At 47.7% G+C, this 24,404-nt stretch overlaps 1 protein-coding gene and 1 long non-coding RNA gene across 6 annotated transcripts in view; one reads left to right on the forward strand and one right to left on the reverse strand.

The window, feature by feature from the left end:
• Positions 1-24,404, reverse strand: part of LOC128336421 (cytochrome P450 3A24-like) — an 86,796-nt gene that overhangs the window by 29,065 nt on the left and 33,327 nt on the right. The gene's annotated exons all lie outside the window — the stretch shown is intronic.
• Positions 1-24,404, forward strand: part of LOC128336422 (uncharacterized) — an 82,410-nt gene that overhangs the window by 28,690 nt on the left and 29,316 nt on the right. For 2 of the 4 annotated variants that reach the window (XR_008311963.1, XR_008311964.1), the window contains 2 exons: positions 8,209-8,406; positions 14,297-14,352. This is a non-coding gene — a long non-coding RNA (uncharacterized LOC128336422). Of the gene's footprint in view, positions 1-8,208; positions 8,407-14,296; positions 14,353-17,677; positions 18,617-24,404 lie in introns of those variants that run through there. The other 2 variants (XR_008311966.1, XR_008311965.1) reach the window with 2 other exon arrangements.

Here is a 24,404-nt window from a genome sequence, read left to right on the forward strand (position 1 = left end):
ATACCAGCTGCTGGTGAGCATCATGATTTATGACATGTGACCTTATCCCAGCAGGATCTGCTGTACTCCTCACCTTCTCTTGGCCTTTGCTGTGACCTTCAGGTACAAATCAATCAGGAGATTAGTATGGAATAACAACGATCTCTTAAGCGCTGCTGTCAGGGAAGTTGACGGCAAAGGTAGGTGGCTTCTGGACACCAGCTCCTCTGGTGACGGAAGCCGAAAACTCAGAGGGGAAACAGGGAGTGCCTCGTAGGAAAGGGATAGCTTACTATGTCTGAAGCTGTCATATGGAGACCACCACAGGTCTGCCTGGTCCATGACTGCCTCCTCCATCACACCAAGGGCAGAGACAGTGGTCTCCATGGAATACATGAGAATGGTGGCGCATTGTAGACCTCTTCTCATAGCTCAGCTATTTCTGGCTAACCACTCTTCTCTGGAAAAACACAGTGCATAAAACAGGCAGGAACTAAAGAACAAGCCCATCTTATCTGCAGATGTGTTTCCAGTTTCTAGTGTACTATAGCCCAAAACTGGACATGCCCTTGCGGGAATCACACAGGCCTAGCCACTCACAGGGGCTTCTTTTGCAAAACAGAAACTGTTCCTTGAGTTCTCTCTCATGGCCTTCTCATTCTGAGGCCTTCTGGCACTGCCTCTTGAAAGGGTAGAATACAATAGAATACAATCTGGCAATCTAAAATCTGCTTTTAACTGCTGGGGGTTGAACTTTCTACATGCAAAACAAACACATTCTCCCTCATGCCCTCAGGCAGGACTTTTTAAAATGTGAAACCAGACAGAAAACATACAGGCTTTTTTTAAGTGCAGTTCTTTAAATTAAAAAAAGTGGCTGGTTTCCAAAGAACATTTGTACAGTTCAAAAATTATTTGCTGTAACCTTCAGCAAACCTCTCCTTGGTTTCTCAGGTTGAGGGTTAGGGTTGCTTTCTATCAGTTTCAGCTGATACTCCAGCTGTGCCCTTTTCTTGAGATCAATGACCTCAAAACCATGGTACATTTGTTGGTAACCTCCAGACTTGACTTCTGTAATGCGCTCTACGTGGGGCTGCCTTTGTACGTAGTCCGGAAACTTCAGTTGGTTCAGAATGTGGCAGCCAGGTTGGTCTCTGGGTCATCTCGGAGAGACCACATTACTCCTTTGCTGATGGAGCTTCACTGACTGCCAATTGGCTTCCGGGCAAAATACAAAGTGCTAGTTATAAAGCCTAAACAGCTTAGGCCCTGAGTATTTAAGAGAGCATCTTCTTCACTATGAGCCCCACTGCCCATTGAGGTCATCTGAGGAGGTCCATCTCCAGTTACCGCCAACTCGTCTGGTGGCTGCACAGAGACGGGCTTTCTCGGTTGCTGCCCCGAAACTGTGGAATACGCTCCCTGCTGAGATATTATCCTCCCCATCTCTGGCAATTTTAAAAAAAGATCTTAAAACCCAACTTTTCACCCAAGCATTCCCAGCTTTTTAAAAATTGTCTGTTTTAATTTTATGGTTGATTTTAAATTGTTGAATTGTTTTAACTTTTTATATGTGTTTTAATTGTTTTATGTTAACCGCCCAGAGACGAAAGTTTGGGTGGTATAGAAGTTTGATAGATAGATAGATAGATAGATAGATAGATAGATAGATAGATAGATAGGAGTTGTGTTATGGAAGTGAGTACACCAGGCTCTTCTACAACCCAGAACATGGTCCAGGGCCAGGGGCTGCACAACCTTGGCCCTGCAGCTGTTGATGGAGTGTGACTCCCATCATCCCTGACTATTGGCAACTGTGCCAGGGGACAATGGGACTTGTAGTTGATGATGGGAGCAGAGCTGGTCTAGGAAGGAGAGCCAATCTTGTAGTCGCAAGCATGAATGGTCCCGTTTGCTAAGCAGGGTCTGCCCCAGTTTGCATTTGAATGGGAGACTACATGTGTGAGCACTGCAAGATATTCCCCATAGGGTATGGGGACACTCTGGGGAGAGCATCTGTGTGCTTCCATGCTGAAGGTCCCAGGTTCCTTCCTTGGCATCTCCAAAAAGGGCTGAGAGAGACTTCTGCCTGCAACCTTGGAGAAGCCACTGCCAGTCAGTGTAGACAATACTGAGCTAGATGGACCAATGGTCCATCCAGTGTTCCTATGTTCCTCCTTCCAAAGGGCCATAGGAATGCATGAAATCCAGTGCATTCCATGACCATATGGAAGGAATTTTGAGAAGAGAGCTGGTCTTGTGGTAGCAAGCATGACTTGTCCCCATAGCTAAGCAGGGTCCACCCTGGTTGCATATGAATGGGAGACTTGATGTGTGAGCACTGTCAGATATTCCCCTCAGGGGATGAAGCTGCTCTGGGAAGAGCAGAAGGTTCCAAGTTCCCTCCCTGGCAGCAATATCTCCAAGAGAGGGCTGAGAGAGATTCCTGCCTTCAATCTTGGGAGAAGCCGCTGCCAGTCTATGAAGATAATACTGAGCGAGATGGACCAATGGTCAGACTCAATATATGGTAGTTTCCTAACAGAGTCTTCAGTGAGCATTCATTTGACTACATTCTCTATAGCACCTGCTTTGTATGCAGAAAGTTCCAAGTTCCCTCCCTGGCAGCATCTCCAAGAGAGAGTTGAGAGAGACTCCTGCCTGCAGCCTTGGAGAAGCTGCTGCCAGTCTGTGTAGACAATCCTGAGCTAGATTGACCAAGGGTCTGACTCAGTTTATGGCCGCCTCCTATGTCCCTATGTAATCCAACAGCAGCTGGAGGGCCAGACATGTGCACCCCAGATCAAGTGTACCCATTTATCCTCCCCCTGCCAAAGACGTTTTCCACAGACTCCATGGCTGCTCCCCCCAGAATCTTCCCCAATGCATATCACCCTCTTCTGCGATAGTGCTGTCAATTTCCCAGTATGTGGGCTTCTAAATATCACAGAATGCCGCTCTAGGCAACCAAGTCGGCGTGCACCGATGAGGGAAATGCATGGGTGCCTGTTGTAGCAGCACATCCAACACGTTTCACCCACATACCATGGCGCAGGCCTAAATTTCCCTTTTAAGAAGCCCTGCACACAGGGGTTTTGAAACTGCTCCAGCTGATTTCCTATTCACCTGGCCCTACAGCGATCAGTATGGAATGGGCATCGCGGGGTCCAGCTGGCACGCCAGCATGATGGTTGCTTGCCAAAGTGCCCGGCTATTCATGCGTTACAACTGACAGCTTGTGTCATTGTTTCCCAGCTCCTGCCTATGATCTGTCCGTGTAATTAGCAGAACGCACGAGGCGGGATCTCCCAGCCTATCCCCCAACACCAGCCTCTGCGAACAACACCCCTTCCCAAACCCCTCTCCTTACCCATCCAAGTTATTTGGTTTACTTCTCACCATCTGTGTATATGGCTACTTAAAGCGCTGATATTCTCTTATTCTTGTTTTATTACTGTTTTATTACAATTATTTACATACTGCTGTTCAACGACAATTTTTTTTAATTACTATTATTTACATACGGCATTTCAACAACACATGGTCAAAGCAATTTCCATAGGAAAATGAGCATCAGAAGTTACCTTGTACCGAGTCAGATCATTGGTCCATCTAGCTCAGTACTGTCTATGCTGACTGTTGGGGGTTGTGATTTTGATCCCCCAGATTAATTAGCAGAGCACTAAAGAAGCTACCCACTCCGGTTATGGGATAGTTTGCAGAGTTTCATTGTTGCAGCTATTTAGAGAAGACACATAGAGATTCTTGCAGAACTAAAAACTAAGTATTCAGACTGTGGGGAACAACTATATCAGGCAGCTGCGTTATAGGGAGGTAGATGCTGAAAGGCATCATCTCATACTGCACGGGAGGAGGCAATGATACACCCCTCCTGTATTCTAGCAAGGAAACCACAGGGCTCTGTGGAGTCGACACCAGGAATCGACACCGACTCGGCAGCACACTTTACCAGGAGAGCTGGTCTTGTGGTAGCAAGCATGACTTGTCCCCTTAGCTAAACAGGGTCTGACTTGGTTGCATATGAAAGGGAGACTAGAAGTGTGAACACTGCATGATATTCCCCTCAGGGGATGAAGCCACTCTGGGATGAGCATCTAGATTCCAAGTTCCCTCCCTGGCAGCATCTCCAAGATTGGGCTGAGAGAGACCCCTGCCTGCAAACTTGGAGAAGCCGCTGCCAGTCTGTGAAGACAATACTGAGCTAGATAGACCAATAGTCTGATTCAGTATATAGCAGTTTCCTACGTTCCTATGTTCTTAAAGACCTAATCCTTATCTACAGAACTACTTTATGAATAGGTCGGGAGAGAGACAGAGATGTTTCCATCTGCTCTCTAAGAGGAAAGGAAGGGATTCTGAAGCCATATCAGGGGTCAGAGAGTAGAGACAGGTAGAACAGTTAGGAGACCCTTACTCACTATCTCTACTCCCAATGCCCCTAGTGGTCATTAGGATAGTTGGTGCAAAAGGTCAATGCACTGGAAGTCCATCTCCAACACTGACTGCCAGTGGCTTCGCCAAGGTTCCAGTCCTATCTGGAGATGCCAGGGAGTGAAGCTGGGACCTTCTGCATGGAAGTAGATGCTCTGTCCCATCCCCTAAGGGGAATATACAGTCCTAAACCCTAAAGGGGATACAGTCCTATCCCCTAAGGGAAATATCTTTAAAGCACTCACATGTAACCCCCATCCAAATGCAAACCAAAGTGGACCCTGCTTAGCAAAGGGGACAATCTATGCTCATGGCCACAAGACCAGCTTTCCTCCTGGCCCATAAGGAGATGTTTCTCTGCCTGCAATGGTTTGCCATTTAAAAAGAAACACAAGGGAGACACCAGCCCCAGTACTGGGAGAGACACTATGGTTGTTCTCCCCCTGCTCAGTATAAAAGAGGCGCCAGTTTAAAAAGTGCCTCTATGCTCAGTTGACAGGGGCTAATGAAAATGACAGATCCCTGCCTGCAGGAGCTTACAGTCCAGTGGAGAAGTGAGATAGAACGTGGAAAGCAAGGGTTAAGGATTAATCAGCCCATGCAGTCATCTGCTAGGTTTCTGCTTGAGCCAAAGATTACAGGAGAGCTCCGTGGTGCAGAAAGTCACAGGTTCAATCCTGTGAAAGTCACAACTTCATCTCCAGGAAGTTTTTCACACAGGGCTTTTAAAGCCCTTTAGCTCACATCTCCTCCGCAATGGAGGGGGTGCATCCCCATATCAGGCAGATTTACCCCGAAGTCCCTGCAAGCTATTGGGGAGCACTCCACACACAATTCGGGGTTTTCACTGTGTGTTAGAGTGCAGCCCAACTTATATCTGGGGTTTAAAATTCCACTTTTTGCATCGGATTTTGGGGATAACTTTGATTTCACAGTAAAGCCTCCCAGGAAACTCGCGGTAAAGCATGCTGTGTAAAGAACTCCCAGGTAGGGCTGGAAAAGGCTCTTGCCTGATACTTTGGAGAAGCTGCTGCCAGTCAGTGTAGACAATACTGAGCTAGATGGACCAAGGATCTGACTCAGTATATGGCAGCTTCCTATGCTCCTAAGAGGTAATTTAGGAAGATGGCTTTGAAGGTAGGAGGAGGTATTTTCTACTTCCTCCTTCAGTATTCTGCTGATGCTTTCTTCTGGGAGTTCCTCACCTTGCACATACACTTACACCCACATTACATCATTAAGGGATTATGTAGTAGCTACAAATCCTGTAACCTTATCTAGGATCATCTTTCTTTTCTTTTTGAAGAAGTTTGAGATCTCACAGTCATAAGAACAGATACACTTCCTGTGTCTCACATAGTGCCAAGACGTAATCTGCTCTTGCAGAAACAAGTTGCAATATGGGTTGCAAAAACCACACATTTCCAAGCAAGACAAAACAAGTATTTGTCCTGGGATGGGGTTGGGGAGGAGAGGGCAACATCCACACCCAGTGGATGTCCCTGGCTGCTGGATTCAGCTGGGACTGTTTTCTTTGGGCTTTGCCCTGGTCTTGGGCTCCCCGCAGGAGAGCCTTTTGGATCGAATGGAACTGCCTAGCCCAGCCTAACAAGCATGCACACTCATGCTTATCTATAGGGAAGGGAAGGGAAAACTGAGGAGGGCAGAGGAAGCCAGAGGATTATGGGAACTGTAAGCCAACATCTTCAGGAGGACCGAAGTTGAGCAGCCCTGCTTTAAGGCTTGGGCACATCCAAGAAAGGAACTGAGTGGTCTCAACAGCTGGGTACGTGCTAGAAAATGAGACAGGCCATGGCAACCTAGTTTAGAAGTCTCAGGAATACCTAAGAATTGTCATGCGGGAGATCTATTTTGGGGTGTTGCTGTTGGGGACACCCTGACCCCAACATTAAACCCAGAACACCAACCCAGAATTGTGTAGAATTCAGGCCTGTGGCTGATTCCATTTTATTAAGGAATCAGTTAAATGCCTGAACTCAAGGTGAACTGACACCCATGTCTCATGACTGCCTCTGCTAACTGCTCTGTGAAGGATGAGGCAATCCAGCATTGTATTGTGAAATGGGTACTCAAAGAAACACAAAGGCCAGGCCTGAGCGATCCAAATGCTAAAATCTAACCCACTCTAAGATAATGTCTGGAAGAAGTGAGAAGCTGAGCTCTCACTTCCTCCTGCAAGAAGTCTATGTTAATCCTTGTCAATGATTGCTCTGCTATGCCCAAAGAGGATACTCGAAATCTATAGAAATTCCCCTCTAGGTAGATGCACACAAATAAAACACCTACAGATTTTAATTCTTATTTTATTAACACCTTTTAACACCTTCTGGGACCAGGCGCCAGAAACCTGGGGACAAGAGAAGATGCCCATTTGCCCCTCAGAGATGCAGATTTGCTTTGGGCAAAATAGAATGTCCCCTCTCCTAAATAGCAGCTAACAGAAGATGGGATTCAGATCTCCCTGGACTGAGCTAATATCCTGATTAATTAAAAGACAATATCGAGAAGCTAACAGCAAATTGTCACCTTTTGAGGGACCAAGGAGAGATGAGGACATTTCGAATAGACTCTATGGAGATCAAAGGGAGAAGCAACTACAAAAATGAAGCAAGCCAAACAGAGAGCTAGCAATCTTGCCTAACAAGGATACTTGCTCAAGAGCCATCCCAGAGTTTGCTGCTAAGCCACGGGGCAACAAGCAGGAACTCTGTCCATGGACAGAAACTGTCTGTGACTTCTGCTGCGCAGTGAGAATTCAAGACTTCCCCAGCCATGGTGCTCTCACACACTGCCTTGCTCTGAGCAAACTGCCTGCTTGACAATCGCTCCCAAGCTCCTGTCTCCAGCTACAGCCTCTCTCCTTCAGCTGAAAGCCCCACCACTCTCAAGCCTCTGACCCTGGTAATATGCTACTTCCACAAGCCTTGGATCCCTCCATCCTTTCCCCTTCTTCTCCTTTCCCCTCTTCCCTCTACTAATTCCTGATCTCCCCAAACCATGCCAGTCCTCAACCTTCCTTACCCCCACTTTTCCGTCTACATTATATCTGAATTATATTAGGCTCTAGGAGGATTTAACACACAAACACTTATGATAGTTAGGAACACTGAGTGAATGTTGTTGCTGGCTATGGTTGAAATATTGTTAGTAATACTGATAGATTGATCTGCTTTCTGCTCAGTTAGATTGATGTTGTTATTCTTTTATACTCAATGAAGCCCATTGAATCATTTAGGATTCTTTTGATCTCCTTTCTACCTTGTGCCCAGACTATACATGGTCACCGTATAAAAGAACTGGTCACTTTGTGACACTGGTGAAGCCAGTGTAATTTCATATGCTAGCTCCTGAGCATATCTAGTATACAAATTAGGCTTGGTTCACTACATTGCGGAGCCCTGTATGGGCTCCCATGAGGATAGGATGCAGTGGCTGTGCTTCCTTCCTTAGCTCCAATGATGAACTTACTGGACTCTCTCTCTCTCTCTCTCTCTCTCTCTCTCTCTCTCTCTCTCTCTCTCTCTCTCTCTCAAACACAGCTCAAGCCAGGCCAGGCAGCTCTTTAGGGGTGCCCAGGGAGTGTGCAGACAGTCCAATTCTGGGCCCTGTAACACTTTTCTTGCAATAGTGTCTCTAAATAGTTCAGTGCCCTATAGTAGCACATTTTGCTGACTCATCCCACACAAGTCATTTGGTTTCACTTGAAAGGTTTTAAGAGCCAAGGAAAGAAACCAATCCCTGTTCTCCTTTTCCCAGCAGTCCTTGCCTGTCAGTACTGTCTGGCATCATCCGGTGAAAGGGGTCATCTAATATTGCCTCTCCATCTTCAGTCTCTGCTGCAGTGGGGCCAGGAGCCACCTCAAAGAGGAAGTGTCTGAGTCAAACATACTCCCGGAAGGATGCCCACGAGAAGAGTGAGAATGCACTTGGAAGGGTGGCTGATGCAAAACCAAGGTAAGCACAGACTAATGCTTGCAGGCCTATTGCATGACCATTCTGCTGACTTAAACAGGTTTAACAGGTCTTCCCAGGGAACCCTGGGAAACACCTATAGCTTCTCCTGGGAGGTTATAGATATCTCTAACAGAGAATTTGCAGCACCTATGGGAAACACCTATATAGGAAGATGCTGAAAGGCATCATCTCATACTGCACGGGAGGAGGCAGTGGTCAATCCCTCCTGTATTCTACCAAAGACAACTACAGGGCTCTGTGGTCGCCAGGAGTCAACACCGACTCATAGGAACATAGGAAGCTGCCATATACTGAGTCAGACCATTGGTCTATCTAGCTCAGTATTGTCTTCATAGACTGGCAGCGGCTTCTCCAAGGTTGCAGGCAGGAATCTCTCTCAGCCCTATCTTGGAGAAGCCAGGGAGGGAACTTGAAACCTTCTGCTCTTCCCAGAGTGGCTTCATCCCCTGAGGGGAATATCATGCAGTGCTCACACATCAAGTCTCCCATTCATATGCAACCAGGGTGGACCCTGCTTAGCTATGGGGACAAGTCATGCTTGCTACCACAAGACCAGCTCTCCTCCTTGAGTCAGACTCAACGGCACACTTTACCTTTTCCATACAATTGGGGAGGAGAGCTGGTTGTGCGGTAGCAAGCATGAATTGTCCCCTTGGCTAAGCAGGTTACACCATGGTTTGCATTTGGATGGGTGACTACATGTGAGCTCAATAAGATATTCCCCATAGGGGATGGGGCCACAGCTCAGTGGTAGAGCATCTGCATGCTTGCATGCAGAAGGTCCCAGGTTCCCTCCCTGGCAGCATCTCCAAGTAGGGCTGGGAGAGACTTCTGCCTGGGACATCGGAGAGCTGCTGCCTGTCAGTGTAGACGATACTGAGCTCGATGGACCAAGAGTCTGACTCCGTGTAAGGAAGCTTCCTGTGTTCTTTAGGGCAGGGATGGTCCTTTCATGAGGCAAGGTGAGGTGGTTGCTTCAGGAGGTGGGTTATTAGAGAGCCCACTGGGCAGAAAGATGCTCCCCGCTAATACAGCAGAGCAGCTCTTCAGGACTGATCCAACCATTGCAAGCTTTGAAAGGATTGGGTCCCCTCACGCTCCTTGCCGAGCTTGTGTGAGGCACTAGGAAAGAAAAGGAGGCTACTGGCAAGCTGCTCACTCCCAAATGGTCAGCCTTGGAGTACTGGCCCCACTGGGGCATGGAGCATGGCAGCACATGGCACCTCGCCCGGCAGGATCCTCCCTGGGGCATGCCCTCAGCATGCTTCAGACAGAGAGGCCTTTAAGAGGATTTGGAGGAGAGAACCTCAGGCAGAAGCATCCCAGATGCTGGGAGCCATTCGCCTCCCAGCTTCTCCTCACACCTCAACATAGGAACATAGGAAGCTGCCATATACTGAGTCAGGCCCTTGGTCCATCCAGCTCAGTATTGTCTACACAGACTGACAGCAGCTTCTCCGAGGTTGCAGGCAGGAAGCTCACTCAGCCCTATCTTGGAGACGCTGCCAGGGAGGGAACCGGTACCTTCTGCAAGCAAGCAGGCAAGTGCTCTTCCCAGAGCAGCCCCATCCCCTAAGCCGAATCTCTTCCAGGGCTCACACATGTCATCTCCCATTCAAATGCAAACCAGGGCAGACTCTGCTTAGCAAAGGGGATAATGCATGCTTGCTACCACAAGGCCAGCTCTCCTCCCTCCAGGTCCTTTGAAGGACCCCTGGGAAGATCCAGCCCAGAGGACAATCTGGATGGCAGACAGGCAGACAATCCCCCGCCCCCCAAAAAGCGACAATGCCACCAAGTCCAGGTCAACCTGCAACAACCACAAAGAAGCACTTGATGGACTGGCAGTTCTTTAAGTTGCCTCTTCCACCTTCCCAGCATCCAACTGCCTAGTTTTCTAGAGTCCCAGCAGCTGACCCTCTCTCCAGGGAGTTATCCATGCAGGGCTTCATGCTGCGGGGTAAACGTTAAGCGAAGCCACTTTGAATTACACTGTTGGGTTTCGTTTTGGTGCAAGTTCACACCCAAACACTCCATGTTTCCCTTCTAGCCAAGGGTGTGGGGGCGGGAGAGAGATTTCTAAAGAGCTACATCTGCTTTTCTAAAGAGAGCATCCCTCTTATCATGCTAATGATTTTACCGTTAGTGTGCTTCTCCCTATTTGCTCTGGCTTTTTCGGAAAAAGTCACTTAAAACCAGCACTTTAAAAACCCGGAAATACATCAAGATAAGCTAGAGTTCAGAAGACAAAGCTCGATTTGTGTGTGGATTGCTTTCCAGGATCTCAAAGGGACTTCAGAGTAAGTTTGGCTGGTATGTGAACACACACACTCTCTTCCAAAGAGATGTCTGTCAAGCCTCCTTTGCCTGTGTACCTGCTTGCTCCCCCCCCACCCCCCATTAGGAAACCTCTCGCTCTAGGCTGCACCCTTGCACTGGCAACCCTCAGCACGGGCCTTACCTGCTACTTAGACCCAAACCTCCGCAGAGGCGTATCTAGGGGAAATAGCGCCTAGGGCAAGCACTGAAATTGCGCCTCCTGTCCAAACATCTGACACCCATCTTTCAGATAACTTTACCATAATATCAGCTGTAAAGTACAAGTCCAGCTCGTTAATTTTTTAATACTTCAAAAACTATTTAGCAGTGGACGTAGCCAGACCAAAAAATGCTGGAAAATGACACAGAGGCCATTTGAGCAAGCGCAGTGACCATTTTGTTTTTGGCAGCCATTTTTATTTTTTTAATTTTTAAAAAATGGCGCCCCCCATTCAAATGGCGCTCGGGGCACGTGCCCTGCCTGCCCCACCCTAGATACACCCCTGAACCTCCGACTTCCAGCAACGGCATCTAGACCCTCAGCCGTGCCAGGACTTCAACTGGACCAGCTGCCCTGCCTAAGCCGGCTGCAAGCAACTGACTGGGGGAAGCCATGAATTGTGGGGGGGACATTGTTGGATTTGAACAGTATCATGGCAGCAGCAACCACACTCAACACCTTTCTAACACAGACCCACCTCTGAAGGAACTCCCAATGTCTAAAGAAGCAGAGCGATAGCCACAGATGCCGTATCTCTGCTTCCAGTTGAAGCAGCTGCGTGCATCTTCCTCTTTTTTGTAGTGCCACAGCAGTGGATGAATATTGCCCTCTTTGCAGATGGAAAGGGACCTGCTGGAGTTAATTATTGTGCCGCTACTTAGCCGAAGCCAGAAAGGACAAACGATAAACATACGTCATGGCAATAGCGAGTGTCTCTTGCACTGGCGTGTTCTGGAGCTGATAGCTGCAGATGTATTTCTTCTTCCGCTCTGCTGTGTAATTTGCCCAGGAGCAATGGATGCGTTACATGGAATTTCTCAATTATTGGCATGATTTAAAAAATTCATACGCTGCGGAGAAGATACACAATTACTATGTAAATCAAGATTTTAAAAACCCAGCCTTCCTGCTGTAGGAAATGCAGCATGTTCCAGAGTACAGGGAGCAGTTGTGTCCAAAGGCACTCAACTTCACAACTTTGGCCCAGAAGTCCAGAGCCCCCATACCCCCTGGGGCCCCCCAAATCCTCTTTAGTCTGTCCTGGGTGGTGTGGCCTGCAATGCACCCGGTGGCCAGGCGTGATTGTGACCCATGCCGGGCGTGCTTTAGAGACATAGCAGGGAGTGGGGAAAGAAATATGTGGGATGGGGATATGTGAAATTGCATGTTGTGGTAACTTGGAAGGGGAAGACATCCACATAAAGAAAGGTTCGGCAAAAGCCACAGAGGGTGGGTCAGTAAGATAAGTGTCCCCAAAGGCATACAGTGGGTATTGGAAAGAATCACCCCCTTTGATAGACCTTAAATTCTGGTCCCCTTACATCCTGAAATGAAAACACAAAGAAAATTCCCTTCACCAGCTGTACTTATCCAATGCAACCTATAACATCCAACTGAAAAACATCACAATTACAGTCCAGAAAAAGTGTCAGAAATAAAAAACAAGAATTACTGAGATTGAAAAAGGATCACCCCCCCAATGTCAATATTTTGTTGAACCACCTTTTGCTTTAATAACAGCCTTGAGTCTGTTGGGATACTTCTCTATCAACCTTGCACATCTAGATGGAGCAATATTTGCCCACTCCTCCATACAGAACTGTTCAAGTTCGGTCACATTGGATGGTAGGCGTTGGTGGACTGCTATCTTCAAATCTCCCCACAGATTTTCTATGGGATTTAGGTCTGGGCTCTGACTGGGCCACATGAGGACGTTCACTTTTTTCTCCTTCAGCCACTGTGTGGTCAATTTTGCTGTGTGCTTCGGATCGTTGTCATGTTGAAAGGTGAATCTTCTGCCCATCCTCAACTGTCTGGCAGAGGGTAGCAGGTTTTCTTCCAGAATCTGACGGTATTCTGCCCCATCCATTTTTCCTTCTACCCTAACGAGAGCCCCAGTCCCTGAGGCAGAGAAACATCCCCACAACAGGATGCTGCCACCTCCATGCTTCACTGTAGGTATGGTGTGTTGTGGATGGTGAGCTGCGTTGGATTTACGCCAGGTGTACTGTCAGTTGAGGCCAAATAGTTCAATCTTGGTCTCATCTGACCATAAGACCTTTTTCCATTTGGCATCAGAATCTTCAAGGTGCCTTCTGGCAAAGCTCAAACGAGCTTTAATGTGGCCTTTCTTGAGAACTGGCTTTCTTCTTGCGACCCTCCCGAACAAGCCACATTTTTTCCACAACACACCATACCTACAGTGAAGCATGGAGGTGGCAGCATCCTGTTGTGGGGGTGTTTCTCTGCCTCAGGGACTGGGGCTCTCGTTAGGGTAGAAAGAAAAATGGATGGGGCAAAATACCGTCAGATTCTGGAAGAAAACCTGCTACCCTCTGCCAGACAGTTGAGGATGGGCAGAAGATTCACCTTTCAACATGACAACGATCCGAAGCACACAGCAAAATTGACCACACAGTGGCTGAAGGAGAAAAAAGTGAACGTCCTCATGTGGCCCAGTCAGAGCCCAGACCTAAATCCCATAGAAAATCTGTGGGGAGATTTGAAGATAGCAGTCCACCAACGCCTACCATCCAATGTGACCGAACTTGAACAGTTCTGTATGGAGGAGTGGGCAAATATTGCTCCATCTAGATGTGCAAGGTTGATAGAGAAGTATCCCAACAGACTCAAGGCTGTTATTAAAGCAAAAGGTGGTTCAACAAAATATTGACATTGGGGGGGTGATCCTTTTTCAATCTCAGTAATTCTTGTTTTTTATTTCTGACACTTTTTCTGGACTGTAATTGTGATGTTTTTCAGTTGGATGTTATAGGTTGCATTGGATAAGTACAGCTGGTGAAGGGAATTTTCTTTGTGTTTTCATTTCAGGATGTAAGGGAACCGGAATTTAAAGTCTATCAAAGGGGGTGATTCTTTCCAATACCCACTGTATGGGCCAAACCCAGCCATGCCCTGGCTGCCACTGCTTCAACAGACAGAGAGGCTGTGTCAGGTGCACATACTGCTATAGCCCAAAGGGATTCCCCATGCAGCTGACTGCAAGGAATTGGGACCGCCATAACTGATCCGACTGGTCTACCAAATTACCAGTGAGGTAGTTGGAACGTGGGGAGGGGGCTGTACATGTGAGTGCTGTAAGATATTCCCCTTTGGGGATGGGGCCGTAGCTTAGTGGAAGAGCATCTGCATGCTGGTGTGCAGAAGGTCACAGGTTCAATGCCCAGCATCTCCAGGTTGGTCTGTTTCTGCCTTGAAACCTTAGAGAATTTCAATTGGATTGACCTCTAGTACATAGTTTCAAGATATCAGCCACTGCTGGAGAGACAATGACCTCAGGAAATTTCTTCTTCTTTTTTGTTACCGCAGAACTATCACCACCACCTCTTCACATCTGGTGCTTCTCCGCTCATAACAACTCTGCAGTAAGTGGTATTTATTGTAAGGTTGATTTCTCCAACCCAGAGATGATGTGTCCCTCCCATGGTGATCTTAATTGTGATGCGACTTCTTCCCGGCGGCAGCCCAGGAGAAACACCTCTGGTCCATGCAACTGTTCCAAGGGAACAAGATTAATGCAGGCTTCTGGGGAAACCATCCGTTTTCCAGCAGGAAATCAGGAATTCCTATCAAAAACTGCCACCGCTCCTCTGAGCCATGCTGGCATTATCTAGCCTTGTTTGGCAAAGGAAGGGATGAGCACGTTCGGCTCAGCATTCGGAAATTGACCTGAGCTGGAGTTTATCAGCAAGTTAAGAACTCGCTGTCAGATCCACCAACTGCTTCTTCGCAGGGAATGTATGTTGTGTTGTTGGCTATAGAAGTAGGCTGTGACTTCTGAGGACCTGTCCCTCTAAAATCCAAGCGCAGTGCTCCAGAACTCTTAGCAATGTGGCAGACGATGATGAGATACAATGCATTAACTTTTATGATTTGAAAGTCCATCCTACAAAAATTGCCTAATTTTGTGGAGGTTCTGAATCTGGTTAATTTCTAACAGTCCTTAATTTCCAACGGTGATTCTCACAGCAGCATACGTCATAAACTCTTCTTTTGTGCAGAAAAGGAGAGCTCAGAGTTTGCTTTTGATGGGGTTTTGTTGGGGTTTGGATACCCAAGGACTGGCCCTGTGTTTTGTAAAATGCCATTCCACATTTTAATGTGGGAATATCTTTCCCATCCTGCTCTTAAAGGTACGTGCGCACACTAGGGCCTCTGCAATCACACACAGGTTAATTTGTAGTATCCTTATAATGAGAATCTGCTGCTATTGGTTTTTGTTTTTGAAAGGGTTGCCATTTCAAAAACACAGCCAAAAAGAAAAGAAAAGGATGTATATGTAGGTAGCTACATGCAGCTGGTTGGCCCTAAGCTGTGCAGGCCTGGCCCAGACTGAGAAACATGCAGCCAGACACTGCATGTTTACTCAAAACAGCGATGGTCCTTCCGTGGCTCACGAACCAAGGTAAGCCAGTCACCTCATCTGCAGGTGTGGCAAGCAAGTACCAGTCAGATAAGGCTGCACGAATGTGCATTCCCTCCTTATCAAAAGAAGGCTAGAGTGGGCAATAGGAACTGAAATGTACCCATTCAAACGCTGATTAGTTTACTTGGTGTTTCTGACCGAAAAGAGTTCCCTTATTACTCCATTTACCTATTCACACTAGGGATGTAAGAGCAGGTTCGGAACCAAACCAGTTCAAAGGCTCACAGTTGGGCTGAACCACTCCCGGTTCGGCTCGACCCCGGACCCAAAACCCCACCCCCACCCGTTCAGGGGGTTCACTGACCTTTTTTTTTTTTTAAAAAAAAACTTTTTTAAAAAGTTACCCCCTCCAGGGGGCTTCTCTGAGGCAGTTGGGGGGACACCTGTGAAGGATTCCCCTCCCCCCGCTGGCCTTCCTTCCTTCAAAAATGACCCCGTCTGGCCTCTCCCCCTGTGCGGTGGCCATTTTGGAGGTGCAGCGGCCTCAAAAATGGCTGTCACACCAAGGGAAGGGCCTGAACGGGCTGAAGAATGGCCGAACAGGGTCATTTTTGAAGGAAAGGAGGCCAGCAGGGGGAGGCGTAAGCTCTGTGGAACCACCACCCCCGCCTCTTTAGAGAGGCCCCCCCAGAGGGGGTAAGGTTTTTCGGTAAATCGTCTGTGAATGCCCCCCCCCAAACCAAACCAGGGGAGTTCGAGGGGGTGCTGGACTGAACTGGCCTGGTCCAGTTCGGGTCTGGTTCAGACTCGAACCAGACTGGACCAGCCAGTTCTGTGCACACCCCTAATTCACAGATTGTGTTGTAGTGCAGCACAACAGACAGAACAATGGAATCTTTTGAGATTCCCTGGAACTGCCCTAGCCAAGGAAGAATGTCGATTGGAATGTCCCTTCAGGACACATTTTGGGCTTTATCTACCCCTGGATTCTGGAGCCAGTGTGCTCCGCTTGGTCTCCAGTGCTACCCACTTGGCTACCGCCTTGTGGAGCTGCAGTGGACACTTGCTATACCACTTAGGTGTGTTTTGCTCTTTGGGCCACCCCCACTTCCAGGCTCCAGATCGGTTCCCTTGCTGGATTCAGTCTGTGCTGCCCTCCTCGCTACCACCTGGAGCTGGCTTCATGAGAACATATGCCTTTGGGATCCATCCCTGCTATCTAACTCCCTTGATTCTTCACTGTTATTTGCTATTCCCCGGTCCATCCCCAAGAAAAGAGGTCCTTTGGTCACTCCCGAGCCAAGGCTGTACGATAACAACTGCACCCCAATCTAGGCCCCCTCTCTCCCTGTCTCTTCCCTCCTAAATCCAAGAGCCTGTTTCTTTGAGCCTCCTTTCTCTGGCCAGCCTAGATGCTACTTCAATTTGGACATTAAGCTAAATTTCCTCTTAGCAGTTGTATGGTTAATCTTGTAATGTATTTTTAGTAATAACATTGCTTTTAGTGATTCTCTTATTCCACTGTATCCCTTACCCTCAAATAAAACCTTCCCTGTTTTTTAACATCTCTCCCCCCTCCCCAGTCATTTTCCTGAAACCAACACTTTGCATTAAATTTATTCTGATATGGAACTACTCCACTCTGAACTAATTTCCCCACACAAAGCCCAAATGCAATTTTGGGGGTGTTCAGCAATCACCCCAGGGCAGTTCCATTAACGGGGTAGCAACACTAGGGCAGGGCTGGTGAATGGAACCTCCCATCGCTCCCTCCCACCCCGTTGTGATGTGCACGCACCCTTGCTGCTGCACGCAGGTGCATCGGCGACTTCCAGTCATATCCGGATGGTGAGGACAACAGGGCAGCAGGGAGGCACGCTGCCACCCTGATGGGCTTTTTAAAACACTGACACCAGTGGAGGGAAAGCAGCAGGAGTGGTAAGTGCACCCTCCCCCACTCTTAAAGGGAGACCCCCGCCACCTTCAAACCAGTTTAGGGGCCCATAAAGGGCCTCTGAACTGGTTCCATGCACATCCCTAGTGCTGGGTAGGGGGTTAATTGTCACCCTATTCCTCCACCAGCTGTCAGGGAAAGGTGTCAGACTGCTCCTCACCAGGAATCTCTAGGTCCAAATCACCCCCGTCTCTCCAGACCTCCTCACCCCTGGCCATCCAAGCCTTCAATAAAGCCCTGCAATCAGGGCAACCCCAACCACCCTCTCCTGACTCCGCCTTCTCCAATCTAGCTGCCTGCATCTTCCCTCCTCCAGCTGTTGCCTGTCTTGCCAGCTGTTGAGGCCCTGCCTTCTCCTCTTCGCCACCAGGGGGCAACCTGTTGGGCCATGCTGTCCCATCCACGGTCTGTGGGTTCCTGCTGGGTGTCCTGGCTCTCCCTGGCAAGTGTGTAGGGTCCCAGCTGACTTTACCCCGGAGCTGTACTGCCTCCATCTTCTTGGCCCCCCGAGAGGGTGAGTACTTGGGCCCGCCCGTGGCCTGCGGGAAGGTCCAACACATGCTAAACAAATGCTTATTATTATTTTATTATCCATTACACTTGCTCAGTAACATTAAGTGTGCAGACTGACATGCAAAAAAAAATGACCTCATGCCAAAAAAAGATGCAAAAAAATAACCTCATGCAAAAAAAATAAATGACCTCATGCAAAAAACGATTGACCAGACTCATGTTTATAGTGCCGAAACCTGATTCCCTGACACATCCTAAGGACCTGCCATTTTGATAGCACCCATCTCGTGTTTGCTTGTTTATTTAGCATATTTACATATACGACAAAACTGTAAGGTAGGCCAGATGGATTACAGATGGGAAACCGAGGCTGAAGGAAAGTAATTTCCCTCCAAGCCATCTGTTGAATTCAAGGCTGAGCAGCAGAAACACTACCCAGTAATACCACTCAGGTTTCTTTGCTTGCAACATGACTTCAATGCAAGTAAAAGTGGGAGAAAACAGTTACAGAAAGAAAGAAAGAGAAAGAAAGAAAGAAAGAAAGAAAGAAAGAAAGAAAGAAAGAAAGAAAGAAAGAAAGAAAGAAAGAAAGAAAGAAAAGTTATCCTTAAAGAACTGAAAAAAATGACACCAGGCTTTGCAGCGTGGGAAAGTTGACTCAGAGCTATGCCGCATCGTTTCTAGACTTGCAGCTTATAACAATGCCATCATTTTGGAGATGCATGACTCCTGAATTCTCATAATGCTCCTATGAGAAACTAATCTGCAATATTTCCATCTCTTCTAGCATTTTCATTCAACCAAAAAAAAAAAAAAAGCTATTTCACCCCCCTTTCTCCCCACCCCTTCTTTCTATTATTTCGAAATGACGTTCCCTGCTCCAATAAGTAACCAGTTAAAGATGATATGAAGAAATCAGCCACTGGAGTCAATCTGACAGCAAAGAATGTACTTATCAAAAGGAAAGCCAGGCAGATTGCCGCATTTGTTTTCCAACACAGTGCAGGGAGACCACAGACCTTCGTGACAGGAGCAATCAAGTTCAGTCGCCTTCTGAACTTGCCTGGTGGGATGAACTTGTCTGACCAGATACCAACTCCTTTGAACTTGCAAACTCATTCATTTAAAAAGGCGGGAGAGAAGAAAGGCATCGAAATCCTATCCTTCGGGCCATAGGAAGAGCCCTATCCCCTGATGCAACTCCATCAAGACTCAGTTCCTCACATGCTTGCAATTAGGGTTGCTCACTCTACGAAAGAAACCATTCTGGTGACTGGGTCAAACCTGGCTGTCACATGGTGTCAGGTGGGAGCACTGCATTGCATTGTGGGTAGAAAAAATGGTAACCACTAAGAAAAGCTCTGTTGCAGGGGCCCCGTCTTCCCTATGGTGCTAGAGAGGCATAGAAACATCAGAAGCTGCCATATACTGTACTGAGTCAGACCATTGGTCCATCTAGCTCAGTATTGTCTACACAGACTGGCAGCAGTTTCTCCAAGGTTCAGGCAGGATTGTCTCTCAGCCTGATCTTAGGGATGCCAAAGAGAGAACTTGAAACCTTCTGCATGCAAGCTTGCAGGTGCTTTTCCCAGTGTGGCCCCATCCCCTCAGGGGAATATCTTACCATGCTCACACATGTAGTCTCCCATTCGAATACAAACCAGGGTGGACCCTGTTTAGCAAAGGGGACAATTCATGCTTGCTACCACAAGACCAAGCCACCTAATGGCGCAGCAGGGAAATGACTTGAATAGCAAGCCAGGGGGTGCCAGTTCAAATCCCCACTGGTATGTTTCCCAAACTATGGGAAACACCTCTATCGGGCAGCAGCGATATAGGAAGATGCTGAAAGGCATCATTTTATACTGCGTGGGACATGGCAATGGTCAACCCCTCCTGTATTCTACCAAAGAAAGCCACATGGCTCTGTGGTCGCCAGGAGTCGACACTGACTCAACTTGAACCTTCACCACAAGACCAGTTCTCTTCCCTTCTACTGAACCACACCCTTAGTTTATCTATCTCAGTGTTGTCAATCAATCATCTTTATTACCATCCAAGACCAGCATTAGACAGAACCGTAAGGCATGATTCATAATAATAAAAGCAAGTTATGGAACCATAAAAACGATACTATTTTAAAATTGCTATTATAGTACTATGGAACTGCTACAGCTTAGAAAAGGGGGCAGCTATAGTTAAAATATATAAAATGCAAAAAGCAGTGGCTAAAATGGAGTATGTAAAATAAATGAGCTAAATGGGGACACCAGGAGGAAAAGATGAAATAGTCAGTAATTTAAAGCTATGGAGAGCTGATGCAAGATTATGGACTGACAAATCCCAGTGGATCCTACATGCTGCCACGTAGTGTGTTATACTGCAATTCTGGCTCCATGGGAACGAAACTGTGGTGCCAGCATTCGGATGTAACGCTGGCACCTCAGAACTCTGTGGAGTTGGGGGTGGGAAAACACAGGTCCCATCTCGCCTTCAACTCTGGTTTCCCAGATTCGGATGTGTGTCCAAGGAAACCAGACGTGAAGGGACCTCCAGTTTCCTGTTGCATCTGAGTTTAGCGAGAGTGTTGGGAATGTTTCTCTTTCTACACGGGGGAAACGGGGAGACCATTAAGAGATAGAAACAGGATGCTGAACTAGATGGGCCTTGGGCCTGATCCAGCAGGGCCATTCTTGTGTTCTTATATTCATGTATAGTAAGCATTTGTTGGATATGCCCTACAACGGGAGCCGTACTGGACGCTGCACTGCCAGACCACACTGTGCCAGACGGCCGAGTGCTATTGTGACCTGTGCCGGGTGCTTTAGAGATTGGGTGGGGAAAGAAATTTGCGGGATGGGAATATGTTGAGTTATGTGTTGAAATGTTTCTGCTACTGAATATTTTCAGTATATATACCCCACGTGTTAAAAATACTGTGTTTGTCATGGTGTGTGTGTGTGTATGTATGTGTGTAGGGGGATGTTTCTTAGACTTGCATCAATATACCTGTTTTATATTCTTACATTCTTGTGAGTTCAGTTGCTATTTGTGCCCTCAGGAAGCCGTGTGTTAAAGATACTGCATGTCACGGTGTGTGTGTGTGTGTGTGTGTGTGTGTGTGTGTGTGTGTGTGTGTGTGTAGGGGGATGATGCTTAACTTAAAGTATCAATAATAAAGCTTAACTTTAACTTACAGCATTAATGTAAGGAAGAGAGCTGGTCTTGTTGTATCAAGCATGACTTGTCCCCTTAGCTAAGCAGGGACCACCCTGGTTGCATATTAAAGGGAGACTAGATGTGTGAGCAGAGGCATATCTAGGGAAAATAGCGCCTAGGGCAAGCACTGACATTGCACCCCCTGTCCAAGCATCTGACACCCATCTTTCAGATAACTTTACCATAATATCAGCTCAAAAATACAAGTCAAGCTCATTAATCTTTTAATATTTCAAAAACTATTTAGCTGTGGACGTAGCCAAACCAAAAAATGCTGGAAAACTACAAATTTCAGTATGCTGGGGCTCATGAAATACCCAAATACTATGTGGAGGTGTACTTGGAAAACTAAACAGAAGTGCCTGTCTAATTCTCTACTATGCACTGTAGCATCACTATTACATAAGTTTTAAAAATAAATCGAGAATTTGACTTTTCCCAGATACTCTGAAAATAATGAAAGGATATGCAGAGTAAACTGGCTCACTGCTTGGAATATATTCTAGTATTTCAGAAAGACAGTTAAAATGAGAGAAAGAGAGCAAAAAAATCCCAGTGAGCCTTAATACTAAGGATTTCACACTGATTCAAAGACAAACTCACCATTAATAGCCATATTATTAAGACATCACATTTAAGTCACTTATCACAAGAAGCAAAATAAGAGCAAATGAATACAATCCTAGCTCATAAGCTTCAGCTCAGTATTCACAAGCCCTGATTCTCTGTACATAGTGCCAATCTGAATATGTCTACAGTGACTTATATTATATACTAGTGTTTTCAGGCCCGTTGAAATAACGGGCGCTAGCAACTCCCCCCCCAACTTGCCTCCGCGTCCGGCCCCGCAACCACCAACTGTCGCCGCTGCTGGCAGCCTCCATGCCGCGGCCGGTCTCCCCGGCCAGGCAAGGGCCCCACATTTTTTCCCCCCGCCCGGCTCCGGCGGCGGCACCAGGCCTCGGCAGCGGCTCCGCCGCCACCTCGGCTGGCTTCCCCCGCCGCCTCTTCCCCCCACCTGGCTTCAGCGGCGCAGCCAGGCCTCAGCCATGGCTCCGCCGCCGCCTCGGCCGCACCGTGTCCTCTGGCCGAGGCGGCGGCTTTGCCGCTGCCTCGGCCAGTTTCCCCCGCCGCCGCTTACCCGGCTTCTTTGGGGCGGCTGCTTCTGGCCGCCCAACATGGCCGCCGGGTGCTGGCGGTCGTGTCTCCCTCAGTCAGTTCTGGGCATGCAAGCCAAGGGAGGCACGGACACATGCCTTGGTGTCCACAGACAGACACCAAGGCTTTTATTAGAGAGGATATATATATATATATATTGCCCCTTTGGGGGGCTTCCTAAAGGCTGTGGGGGGGGGGTCTGCAAAGGTTCCCTCCCACTGGTCTCTGGGGCCTCACAGGGACCATTTGATCATGTGCGGTGGCCATTTTTTTAAAATATATATATATATTTTTTTTTTAAAAAAGGCTGCTGAAAACAAAATGGCCACCGCGCATGCTCAAATGGCCTCTGCGAGGCCTGGCATGGCCTAGGGCCTCACAGAGGCCATTTGAGCATGCACGGTGGCCATTTTGTTTTTGGCGGCCACTTTTTAATTTTTTTTTTTATTAAGAAATGGCGCCCCCTTCAAGTGGCGCCCGGGGCACGTGCCCTGCCTGCCCTACCCTAGATATGCCCCTGTGTGTGAGCTGAGCACCATAAGGTATTCCCCTTAGGGGATGGAGCCGCTCTGGGAAGAGCAGAAGGTTCCAAGTTCCTTCTCTGGCAGCATCTCCAAGATAAGGCTGAGAGAGATTCCTGCCTGCAACCTTGGAGAAGCCGCTGCCAGTCTGCGTAGACAATACTGAGCTAGATAGACCAATGGTCTTACTCGGTATATGGCAGCTTCCTATGTTCCAGCTACATATTGGGAAGGAGCGATATAGGAAGATGCTGAAAGGCATCATCTCAGACTGCACAGGAGGAGGCAATGGTCAACCCCTCCTGTATTCTACCAAAGACAACCGCAGGGCTCTGTGGGTGCCAGGAGTCAACACCGATTTGATGGCAAAACAACTTTGCCCAGACCACTTGCTGGTTCCTTCCAAACGGTTCCTTCCAGCTTGTACAGCTTGCTTCATCCTGCTTCTGGGTGAGTCACTGTTCTACTGGTGTCTGCGTGGGAATGATGCAACCACAGAGGTTGGGCTGGGTCGGGCTCTTTATTTAGCCCTTTCGTAACCAACTTTGCTGCTCTTTCTCCCAGTAGAAAGTATGGGGGTGGGAAAGGCCCACATGACTGGCACTGCCCTAAGACCAGCAGGGTGAAATTGCCTCAGGAGAATAATAATAATAATAACTAGCTTAGCCTGCGCAGAACATCTGCATGCTAGTACTTGATTGCTCCCCTCAACTGCTGCCTACCTCACCTTCTCACCTCAGAGATCTCTCCACCCTCACCTGAGCCATACTCCTGCTCCTCCATCCCTTTACTCCCTTCCTCTCTTGGTCGTGGTTGCAGTGTTGCTGGTGCCTGTTGGCCAAGCTGAGCCCCCTATCCCTTGAGACCTCCCCACCCGCACCCGAGCCCAGCTCCTGCCCAGCTCCTGCTCTTCCCCACAGGGGCAGCAGCAGCAGTATTTCACCGGGCCCTTCCCCACTGCCACCATCGCCATGGCTGTTCATTCCCCTCAGGCTGCTGGCAGGCTTGGGCCCATCCCTCGCCCTTCCTTCTTTCTCTCTTCTCCTCCCTCCATTTTCTCTCTTTCTCCCTCCTCCACTCGCTCTTCCCCTCTTCCTCCTTTCCACCAGTGCACTGAAGCTGCCATTTTAATACTCCCATAATGGCCAGAGGGCCGCGACATCAGGGCATTGTGTGGGAATTAAAATGGCGGCTACACTAGACCCAAGAGACGCACTCCTGCTGTTGCCTGCCAGAACTACCGGTTCTTCTGAGTAAGCCCACTATTTATTTATTTATTTTTACTTTTTTGTTAAATTTGTATACCGCCTTTCATTGAAACAATCCCAAGGCAGTTCTCACCCAAATTAAAAAAACAAGACTATAAAAATGACATCATTGAAACATCAAGCTAAAATATACAACACATCTGATTATAATGATTTAAAATACAAGCATAAGAACTGTACAAAATACAAAGAAGCAGCAGTAGAGACAATCATATAAAAGCCTGGGTGAAAAGCCAAGATTTAATACGCTTTCTAAAAACTGTGAGGGAGACCGATGTAGTGGCACATTGCAGAAGATATTGGCGAGGAAGCAAGTGGTGTGATCCCTTTCTACCCTCCTCTCATACTAACTATTATGCACTGCTTATAGCCATGCATATAAAGGATTCCTTCTAGGCCTTTCGGGAGGTGAACTGTA

The sequence above is a fragment of the Hemicordylus capensis genome, chromosome 13 (assembly GCF_027244095.1).
Source record: "Hemicordylus capensis ecotype Gifberg chromosome 13, rHemCap1.1.pri, whole genome shotgun sequence".
Taxonomy (NCBI): domain Eukaryota; kingdom Metazoa; phylum Chordata; class Lepidosauria; order Squamata; family Cordylidae; genus Hemicordylus; species Hemicordylus capensis.